The following is a 12,368-nucleotide window of genomic DNA, read 5'->3' as shown; positions in this document are numbered from 1 at the left end:
TGTGCCCCGTCGTCGATGCTCTCATTGCTCTATTTCTTGGTCAAATAATACATCCACGGGTACTCTTACAAAACATTTATTAGAAAAACATCACATTACTAGCACATCTCAGCCACATAGTTCCTCAAGTATGAATACAATGTCTATGATCCAACATCCTATAGATACGTCTAAGCTTCTAATATCTCGTACAATCGAGAAGAAAATTGATAGCTCTATAACAAAATATATAATCACAGAAATGTTGCCTCATGTGCATGTTGAGTCCTTAGGTTTTAAACAATTCATGTGTGATGTCTTACTAGGGTATGTGCCCCGTATGTGCTTAAGTCAGCACGTACTTTAAAACAATCAATATTGCAAATGTATGTTGTCATTCGTCAAATAGTTATAAGTTTTTTGTCTACACTCGATTCACGTTTTGCAATTACCTTTGATGGGTGGTCAAATAATAGTTTGAAAGGATTTTATTCAATGACATTACATTGGGTATGTAGAGAATCTACTAAGCCAATGTCTATGCTCATTGATTTCTTCCATGTATTAAGTCTGCATTAGAGGTCATCTCACCTTCCACTATGAAGTTGAAAAATATTTTGTTATCCATACGTTCTAGTAAAGTTCGTAGAGCTATATTTAGAAAATATTCTAGATCAATGTATGAGCATGGAGAGCGGGAGCCGCCTTGTCTTGATATCATTACTAGATGGAATTCCACCTTAGAAATGTACCAAGAAGCCTTGAAACTCAGAGATGTTTTGAGTTGCACTATAGCGGACTCTATTATTGCTGCGGATTTTGTTGATAATATGCTTACCATAGATGATTGGAACCATGTACAAGCAATGGAGCAATGGCTACTTCTACCTGCTAGAATTTGTACATATTTAAGTGGGTCAAAGTACCCCACCCTCTCAATAGCGTCTCTTGCCTTCAATGACTTGTTAACACATTGTAACAAGTATTTGGGAGAGGACGTGGAGTCAATGGAATCTAGCTCAAGCAAGGCAACTCTTGAAGTGCAAGAAAAATGTAGTGAGAAATGCTTACAATATTTGATAAGATACCAAGAATCATTGAAGTCCATACCTTCTTGCATTGCGACCTTTCTCGATCCACGATATGTACTATGTTAATAGTTTTTCTCGTTCATAATAAATTTACTACTAGTTTTTTTTCTCATACATAATGGCATTCATCTTCATATGTGTTTTCAGAGTTCCAATACCCAATAACACAATTGAGAGGAGTTTGGATATTGATTTGGTTCACAAAGTATTGGAAGAAAAGTATGTCGTTGATGTTCCAAACACTACTGATGAAACATATGTCAAAAATCTTACAAAACAAGAGGACATTTGGGAAATCGTAGGTGTCAATAAGCCTTCTCAAGAATCAATGTCTTCTTCACAATTAGAAATGGAACAATTTATGAGATTTCCTATAGCAAAAACAAATACGGATCCACTTCAATGGTGGTTCAACAACAGGTTTGCTTCACATTTCCTAGTTATAACTTATAAATTTGACATTTTTCTTTAACTTTGTGCAAAACCAGTTTCAAAATGTTTGATTACATTTAAACTAGGTTTGCTTTACCTCGAATGTACAAGATGGCTTGTGACTATTTAGCAATACCAGCATCATCAGTGCCGTTAGAGGAGGCTAATTTTGAAGCAAAATATAATTTTCAAGATAGAATTCGTTTGCATTCATGCACTTTCAAGGCTGAAATGTGCATTAGGTTGTGGTTGGATGTTCTTAATGAGTCAAATATTTCACTACCTGAAGACTTCAATGAAGCATATAATAACTTGGGTATAGATATGGAAGATATTGCTATGGAGGATGATGTAGTGGACTATATGCTGAGTCAAACAAGATCATGTGTTTAATTACCCATATATTTCTTTTCAGTTTCGAACATTATAGTTTCATACTCTTATTATTCATATTTATAAAATATCACATGACTTTTGGATATTTTCTAAGGTCTTCATTCTATCCTCGACTCACATTGATTCCAAAACATGGTAAATGCATGGAAGTCGTATTTTGGTTTTTGTTGTTGCTTGGTGGCATGGGCCTTTATTGGTTAATTTTTTGGTTTTTCGCCCATTGGAACTACTAAAGAATGGCACAAACCATGATGTTGAGGTGCATATCCCTGAAGTGCCATTAACCCCATACGACGATAAAGAGGATGTTGGAACAATTTCTACTTCTGAAACAGATGCAGTTTACATTATTTGTTTAAAAACAATATTACATGGTGGAATCCATAGTATGAACCATACGTACCATATGTGCATTCACATTCTCGAATGGTTCAATCATTCGCGAAAGAAAAACACCCTCAAAGAATGATAAATGCCATACTTTTGGATTAACTATTTATTATGAGGTAGATAAGCCTAAAAATGAAAAAAAAAACATTAAAAAAATGGGGAAAAAACAAAAAAAAAACACAAGAATGTTTGGATAACATTCGCATTCGTTTTCCAACGTAGGAAAACGAATGTTATACTAGACGAACACGAATTTTACATACTATGGTGGAATCAATGTCATTTTGTATATATATACATGTTTTGAAGTTATTGACATGTAACTGATCGTGGATAAACCCAAATTCCAATTTTATATTGATTAGAAATAAACCTAATTGGTGGAATCAAAGTATTACAATGTTTGGCCATTGAATCAATATCATATTATATACATGTTTGGAAGTTATTGACATGTTTTGGCGAGTTTTAACATTTTTGAATATCTTTTATTTATTGTTAGATGTCATCATAATGTTAGCATGTGGGCTTATGTAAATTTTAGAAAAAACATTGATAATATGTTTATTAAAGGAAACCAAAACCAAACCGTTAAACCGTGGTTTAACGGTTTTAGCAGCTTAACGGTTCATAAGTCTCTGAAATCATTTGGTTTAGGTTTGATTTTTTTATAAATGGTTCGGTTTAGATAGTTTTGGTTTTGACGGTTTCGGTTTGGATGGTATCGTGGTTCGATTCAGTTCGGTTTAAGTTTCAACTTTTTCTTAAGAGTTCGGTTTGAACCGGTTTGGGCTTGGGACCTCCAAACTGAACCGAACTGTTGCCAATTGTTAGTTGCCATTTGTTTGATCAATGTGTTTGAGAAAAAATAATGTTATGGCTTCATATGAGTCTATCCATGAAACCAAACATGATGTTAATTTGTTAGTAATTTCATTATTGATATGCATTTTAGATTGTTCCATGTGTGCTTTTCGAGATATATATGTCAAGTTCAAGATTGTTTTATTGTAAATTACATTGTTTTGTATACTCTACTCTTCATACGTCTCAGTAAACTAAAAACAAAAACTTATATGTGGCTTATATATGTTATACCTCTAGTGTTTTTGGGTAATGTTTCCTAATTGTGTGTGCATTACTTTGTACTTTACAGATTGTGTTTTCAATCTATGTGGCACTTGATGAAGCATTTCTAGGAATTTGCATATGATGTCTAATGTTGATTCATAATTTTGCGAGTCATCAATTGTAAAGACGGTGATTGATCATTTCTAGGAATAGAAATATGTGTGCATGTATATTTTATATGTAAGGGTATTTAAAATGGGTGATTATCAAAAAATATATTCGTAATAAGGGGTATTTTTATTAATCGTTTTTGTACACAAGGGGGTCACTAAAATAATAAAAAAACATACGTATAAGGGGTTTTAAATGATGTCATGAACGCACATGATACAACCTTCTTATATATATTGGAGTCCTCGGGTTAGCACACAAGTTGTATTTTGGGCGGAAGCCAAATTTAAGGCACCTGAGGATATTTGGTAGCATTGCCTATTTGCATGTGTCGGATGAGAGGCGGAGAAAGTTGAACCCGAAGTCAGAGAAGTGGATCCTAGTCGGCCACTCACACGAATAGAAGGGTTATAAGTGTTATAACCCCCGAATAAAACAAGTTCGAGTAAGCTGAGATGTGGAATTTGATGAGTTAGCATCTTGGTACTCTCTACTTACTCCGACTCGATTCCGAAAGATAAGGTCAGTGAGACCAAAATGATCCGGGAAGAAGAAGAAGAGTTCGGTACTTTGGACGAGATTCCGATCTCATTCCGCCTGAGTGGGCCGAATGTAGAGCTGAGTCGAAAAGACCAACATGATGATGAGCCGGCAAGTAGCATAGACTCTACCGTGCTCTCCCCGCGCAAGGAATCAAGGAGATGGTTCATGCGCAAGGAGAAGGGGAAGAAGAAGATGCCGGAATACGACACCGGCATGGGAGAGTTGGATCGAAGCGAATCCGACTCCGGAATGAATGAACACATATAAATTTTACAAACATACATACATACATTACATATGTATATTACATCCACATACATACATGCATTGCATATGTGTAACATACATATCACCACATACACACACATGGTCATACACACTATAATAGTACATATATACATACATTAGATATATACATACATATTATGCACATATTACAAACACACATCCATACACATTGAATCATGTACATTGACATATGCATACATGCATAAACATACATACGTACATACATACATATTCCACATAGCACCATATATATAGGCCATATGGGATGATACAAATGACAATACTTACATATATACATACACATACATACATTAGATATATACATAGATATTGTGCACATATTACAAACACACATCCATACACATTGACATTGCATATATGCATAAACATACATACATACATACATACATACATACATACATACATACATACATACATACATACATACATACATACATACATACATACATACATACATACATACATACATACATACATTACATACATACATACATTACATACATACATACATACATACATACATACATTACATACATACAAGTGATGTCCAAACCACCATGCCCCAAGTGAAAACCAATGGGGGGAAATAATTAGCAGAAATTCTAAGGAGACATTGTCATATCGGTTGAGACTCAATGCATTCCCATAAACAATGTTTTTGAGTTTCTGTTTGTAAATGACATTGAGTACAACCAAAAGATACTCCCATCCTATGCAACCATGTGCCAGCCGGCAAGGCCCGATGTACAACTAACATTGTACATGTAATATTTTGTGTGATAGTTTTCTTGCCCATAAGATATCCTACAATTTTGCAAGGAATTGGGGATTAATACCTTGTTGATTCCAATATTGAGATGCACATACATATGTACATTTATACATGTACATACATATATTCATTCAACACATAATGGATCCAATATACACATCCAAACTTACACACATGCCATATATACAATACATACAACACATGCAATGCAATACAATATGGACATACATACACACATGTCATACATACAATGCATATATATAGTACATGCAATACAATAAATACATGTACACATATATAGAACATACACGCACACACACACACACATAACACACATGCCATACTTGAATAATACATACATATGCACATGTATAGAACATACGCATACACATAAGTGATCTCATGAGGTAGATAGAGTACATACCTGAGCTCATGGAGGTAGAAAGAAAGATATATTAACGTCTTCTAAGGCCAAATTTGGCCCATGAGACAATTGGTTTACAACAAAAGAGTATTTATCCAGTCATCATAACTAAAATAAAATTAAGTAAAAAATAGAACTTAAACTAAAAGAGTTCTAGTAGTGTACAATACATAGTATACTCGAAAGTGACTATACACTAAGCCTAATTTTATTTCCACCCAAGCCTCTCGAAAAGAAGTGGGGGGTCAAAGGGTCTTGATGTGGGTTCCAATGTAGAGAGTGCCCTAGCCATGGCTTCTAGGCGGTGTAGCTCACGTTCCCTTATTTTCAATATTGCTTCCACATCACGTCGAGTTGCTTTGAAACCCGGCACCCGAGGACGTCTGGTTCTTCTCTGGTTTTCTGCCTCATCAATGGAAAGGCCGAGTGGTGCAAGTGTGTCGGCATTCGTTGTCTCCTCAGGTTCCTGAAAAACTTCATTTGTTACATGTTCGTGATCATTAGCAACATTATTGTCAACATTTTGTAACTTATTCTCTCTGTGTTGTTTTAGCTCTAGAATGTATTTGCCTAATTTCTTTATATCTAGAGTATCTAATAGTTTGGGGAGGGTGGGAGACGGACCAAGTATGTCTTGGTATTTTGCCCTTATCTCGGCATAGGTTGGACACTTGCATGTAAAGTGGTACTCATCCTCTATCTCTATGTGACATAACCTACATATCCTTTCCTCCCTAGGGACTCCACTAGTACGGCCATTTTCAATCTCAAGTTGGTGAGATGATATTCTAAGTTGTCCAATGGCAACCCTTAGTGCATGTGGTAAGAATACATCTAGATATTTTGGCTGCGTGATAAAACCTAACTCAGAGAAGTGCATGAAGTGTTTCTTATAGTACGACATTTTAGATGGGAGTGGCTCTAGTGGGGTGATCCATTTACACCGAGTGTAAATTTGCCATATTTCTTGGCGTATTACTTTATTGCGGTTCTCATGAGAGATTAAGGTGTTATCACTCGTGTGGTTGTACCTAAGGGGAGGTAGGTTATTAATGTCTAGACCATTCGCAAGAAGCCAACTCACCATCATGCCATACCATGAGCTAGTATAGCCGGACTCATACAATGATTGAGAGGCCTTAAAGGCTTGATGAGATATTCTATCATGTGGTTGGCTATGTATCCTATCAATGAAGACTACAAGTTGAAAAAGTGCCTCTACTAGCATTGGGGGTAACGTGAACTCAGCCCTAATAATGTCATGTGGTACAGTCGATTTGCTTCGGAGTTGGCGTGATAGCATCATCACCAATGGTCTCTCTAATTGCGTCCACATGAAGGATGGTAATCCTGGAGCCCAAACCGCTGATGCATACATGAGGGAGGGGGTCACTAATGAGTCAAAGAGCCACCCTTTAGTCCGTGGCTCTTGAAAGTGTGCTTGGTGGCATTGTCTCTCTAGGAGTGAGAGGGATGCATGTCCTCTCGTGAGTCTATCCTTTGCTGCCTGTGTCATCGAAAATTTACCTGAGCGGGCACTAAAAGTGACTCCGAGATAGACGTACGATCCAACCACCTCGACTGGGCTATGGGAGATAGTTAGGTGACACTTAGCTCTAACTTGGGCCGATGTGTGGAAGATAAGGACTTTTGGTTTCCCCAGATTCACTACCAATCCTCGTTGTACACAAAAGTCATCTAAGGCATTAAGGTGCCTCTGTAGGTCGTGTTCGGATTCAGAGAGCAAAACTATGTCATCCGCATAGAGCAAGATACGAACCTGCGTATCCCCAAGGACCACTCCAGTGCCTCCCTCACGAGCAATAAAATCTGTGATCTCATCAATGTAGATCCCAAAAAGCGTCGGTGATAGGGGGCAACCTTGTTTTACACCAATAGTGCTAGTGAAACGATTAGATAGGCCACCTGGGCATCAGACACACCCGAACACTTGTTCATATAGTGCGTAGATGGCCCATACCATATCATCTGATATCCTCAAGCTTTTAAGTCTATCAAACAACCGCTCTCTAGGGACTGTGTCAAAGGCTTTGCGGAAGTCCACAAAACAACAATATAATTTCTTCTTGCGAGCCTTAGTTTGGTCAATTAGGCATCTAAGTGTGAAGATATGATCAATAGTGGAGAAGGCTCGTCTAAAGCCAGCTTGTTTAGGTGCACGAAGGTTTAGGGTCTCCATATAGTCGCTAAGCTCTGCTTCCATACTGCACCATATAACTTAGCAAGGGTATGGCCTATCACAATGGTCCTATATGTATTTGGGTCCATGGGGTCCCCCCCTTTATGTATGGGGGCCACTGTATTCATAGTCCACTGTGGTGGAAAACCCTCCGCAAGGGCACGATTGAAGATTAGAGTTAGCAAGGGAGCTAGGCACTCTCTCGCATATATAATGTGTTCTGCTCGCAATCCTGTGTGGTCCATGGACTTCCTATGTTGTAATTTCTTTATGACGTTCACGACCCTAGAGGTCGTGAAAAGTGTCCCCATGGTAGGCCGGGGTGTGGAAGGCATTGGAATGGGTGGTTGGTTTGGGATTTGGTAAAGTCTCTCTGTATATGTGTGCCAAGTTTCGGGATCTTCGATGGGTGTTTGTGGTCTTGGCTCCCGTAGTCTCTTCCATGCCGTGGTGCAATCGCTACTCATGAGCATATGGTAGAGTTCCCAATATAGTTACAATGATATTCATCTATGCATGGTTATAAATATATACATGCATACTTATGGGTTGCAAATTATATTATGGACCACGAATGTTGATGTTATCATTTATAACAATCGGCAATGGTTCGGTTCGGTTCGAGAGTGCCCAAATGAAACCGTTAAATTTTTTTGAAACCTGAACCGAACCATGAAACCGTTAGGTAAAAATCGAAATAGTTAAACCATTAAAACGCTAAAACCACGGTTTCGCTGTTCAGTTTCGGTTTTCAATTTAGGTCAAAATTCAAGTTTTAAATTTTAGAATTTAAAATATTAAAATTTCTCATTATTTCAAAATTTTAGTTTTTCAAAATTTTAAAGATTTTTCCTAAAATGTGAGAATTAGGCTTTAACATGAAAAGGTTGTTTAACAACAAAAGTTTTAAAAAACAAATTAAAATTAAAAATTAAAAATTAAAAAACCACCAAACTAAATTTACCACAGTTTCAAACCGTTTAAACCGAACCGAACCAAACAGTTGTCGATTGAAACCGTTTAAGCCGAACCAAACCGTTGCTGATTGTTAAGATTCGTGCACAGGATCTTGTGGTAAGTTCCTCGTTTCTATTAGACCTCAAAATGTGGTGGTATGCAAATACAACATTTCTCTTTTTCTTTCTCTAATTTTTTTTTTGTTTTTCCTCATATGTCTTTATGCTTCTTCTTTCTTTCTTTCTTTTTTTTTGTTTTTTTTTTGTTTTTCTATCTCTAATGTTATCATCTCTATCATTTCTGTTTTTTCTCTGTTTTTATCCTCATATGGCTGGCTACTCACAATGATGACAGCAATCTCCAATGTCATCATCTCTATGATTTCTGTTTTTTTTTTCTCTGTTTTCATTCTTATGTTTTCATCATCTCATTTCTTAGCTTGGACTTCTCATTTTGTTGACCTACATACAGAAAATATGATTTGAGATCATCTTAACTAACATTTAACAAGCCTCCATGAACAAATGGTTTCATTTGCTTGGCACCTCCAAAGATATGATTTAAGATAATCGTCACTAACATTTAACTAGCATATATAATACTGAGGGGGAAACTTAAAATTGAAGATAGCAGGCACATTTGTTCAAACAGATTTGCTCAGACTTTGGTCTAAATTCAGTTTTGCCAGGTTTGATTCTCATTCCTAAATCGATAATTGTTTCTTATTTGCCGCTTTCATATTTGTACATTGTTGAATGGTAACCTTGTTTGGTGCCTTTTGTAGGGTTCATGGACATGAGAAGATTTCAACTTCTGGAAATACAAAAAATTGAGTAGTGCATCTTCAATTTCAACTTCTATAAATACACAATCTCCCATATTGTATCTTCTCAGTGTTATGTAAATGGTTTTTTTTTTTCCAAAAAAAACACTACTTCCCATTAGTTAGCAAAAGAATTACATCGAAGAACAGCCATAATCAAAACAGCATAATCCTCACCTAACTATTTACAACAAGAGTAACCCACTGCCTCTTTTTACATAGTGACCACCATGGTGACCACATATTCACAACGAAGCCAATGGCGGAAACAGCCATCTTGGTGCTTGGTAATTCCATTTAGGACCAGACGCTGAATTAACCATCATAGGAGAGCGACCCCATTTCAGCAAAAACTTTGAGCGAGCCCTGTCTGCTGCATCCGAGTTCCCTTCAATTGAGTTGTACTGTCCGCGCAGCCAAGATACCAGCTCGAACCAAATGTTTAGCAACACCTCACCGCTTGGGAGTTTTCGTTGCTGAAAAACCAGCATACATCGTCTGGTCCAAATGTGCCAGACCGAGAAGCATGCCACCAACATCCATATCTCCTCAAAAAAACCAGAGTTTGTACCAGGTTCTACTCCCACACTTTTGAATACACTGCCGCCCTGCAATATAAAACCATGACCATGTGGATTTAATTGTTCCACCCAACCTTCCTTAGTTAGTTTCAAACCCTGTAAGGACCCCCACACAACTCTCCCATTCACCCCGCATGCTGCCACTATCCTGAGACTTCGACCCCAAATGCTGATTGCCTCTGCACAATTCCAAAAACAGTGAGGTATCGATTCCAAAGAGTGACCACATATGCGTTAAATGGCAAATTTACTTTAACTTTTCTTCACTTTTGAATATATCTATCTGTGTTTGTGTGGTCATGTATGGTTTTATGCAATGATGCATTGGGGATTTGTGTAATGTGGTCGTGTATGATTTTCTACAATGAGGCTTTTCAAGATTTTGGTGGAATATGGTCATGTTTTAGTGTTTTGAAATGATGCATCTCAGATCTAGTGATGTTTATGGTTTTGAGATAAGATTTTGGTGGAATATGGTCATGTTTTACTGTTTTGAAATGATGCATCTTAGATCTAGTGATGTTTATGGTTTGAGATAAGATTTTGTGGAATATGGTCATGTTTTAGTGTTTTGAAATGATGCATCTCAGATCTAGTGATGTTTATGGTTTTGAGATAAGATTTTGGTGGCATATGGTCATGTTTTACTGTTTTGAAATGATGCATCTCAGATCTAGTGATGTTTATGGTTTTGAGATAAGATTTTGTGGAATATGGTCATGTTTTACTGTTTTGAAATGATGCATCTCAGATCTAGTGATGTTTATGGTTTTGAGATAAGATTTTGTGGAATATGGTCATGTTTTACTGTTTTGAAATGATGCATCTCAGATCTAGTGATGTTTATGGTTTGAGATACATGTAATATTATGACTTGAGATACATATAATATGGTCATTTGCATGAGATAAATATAGTATGGCCTTGTCTAATTACCTGAAAGGATTTATTTGACAGGTACACAATCTGTTAATGTTTAAATCATGCATTGATTCATATTATATGTGAAGCCCGGAAGGATGCTTTTTGAGAGCATTATGTAATATGTGCTCATATCACCCAAACAAAGAATGAATTGTGGGGGTTTTATAATGTGGTCCATAATTATGCCCTAAATATCGTATGCATTCGAAAAAATTTGTAAGGACCAGATCATGTTTAGATTGTGCAAGACATTCATCCACCATGTAACTTATCGTTAACAAATTTGTATTGATGGATGTAGGGGGGTCAACGTATAAGGAACTTCCAAGTTTTCCATGATGAGCTAGATATCTTATATCTGTTATATACATGTTCTCAACAATGATACTCGAAAGCTGCATATATATATATATATATATATTCAGCTAAAAGGTCTTAAGACTCAAGCATAGTTAGGCCAGTACAAGCACATTGGTATCAAATTAAATATTAGCAATGGGCGCGGTTCGGTTCGGTTTCTTGGCCTTGAAACCAAACCAAACCAAACCATTTATTTATATTAAAAACCAAACCAAACTGTTTAAATTCTTATGAAGCCATTTAAACCAAACCATTTATGAAAAATTTAGAATCAAACCAAATAGGTTTATCATAAATCAAAACCAAACCAAACCTATAACCCGATAAACCTATAAACCTATAAACCTTTAAATCTTTAAACCTTCAAAACTTTTAAACCTTAAAACCAAACCACATAAGCTGAAACAGTTAAACTGTGAAATTCAAAACCAAACCAAACCTATAAACCAATAAACCTTCAAAACTTTTAAACCTTAAAACCAAACCACATAAGCTGAAACAGTTAAACCGTGAAATTCAAAACCAAACCAAACCTATAAATCAATAAACCTTCAAAACTTTTAAACCTTAAAACCAAACCACATAAGCTGAAACTGCTAAACCGTGAAATTCAAAACCAAACCGAACCGAAACCGAAAAACCGCTAAACCATGAAATTCAAAATCGAATCGAACCGAAACCAAACCGGATCATAATATTTGAAACCAAACCAAACGGTTTATTTATATTTGAACCAATAAACCGTTACGGTTCGGTTAGGTTTGAGCCGAAACCGTGCCCGTTGCTACTAAATATATGCATTTGGCCTAAAATTAATAAACAGATAGTAATAAACACTAACTAACATACTTCTAGGCTCCATAGATTGACATATTCACATTCGTGGGGGTTACCGAACGAATGCATACGAATACGCATAAGAATGCATGAAAAAAATATTCGTAA

The sequence above is a fragment of the Azolla caroliniana genome, unplaced genomic scaffold, assembly GCF_043228905.1.
Source record: "Azolla caroliniana isolate FFs.n. ecotype wild unplaced genomic scaffold, voAzoCaro1.0.p SCAF_16, whole genome shotgun sequence".
Taxonomy (NCBI): domain Eukaryota; kingdom Viridiplantae; phylum Streptophyta; class Polypodiopsida; order Salviniales; family Salviniaceae; genus Azolla; species Azolla caroliniana.
The sequence above is the reverse complement of the archived record's forward strand: the minus strand, read 5'-3'. Positions refer to the sequence as shown.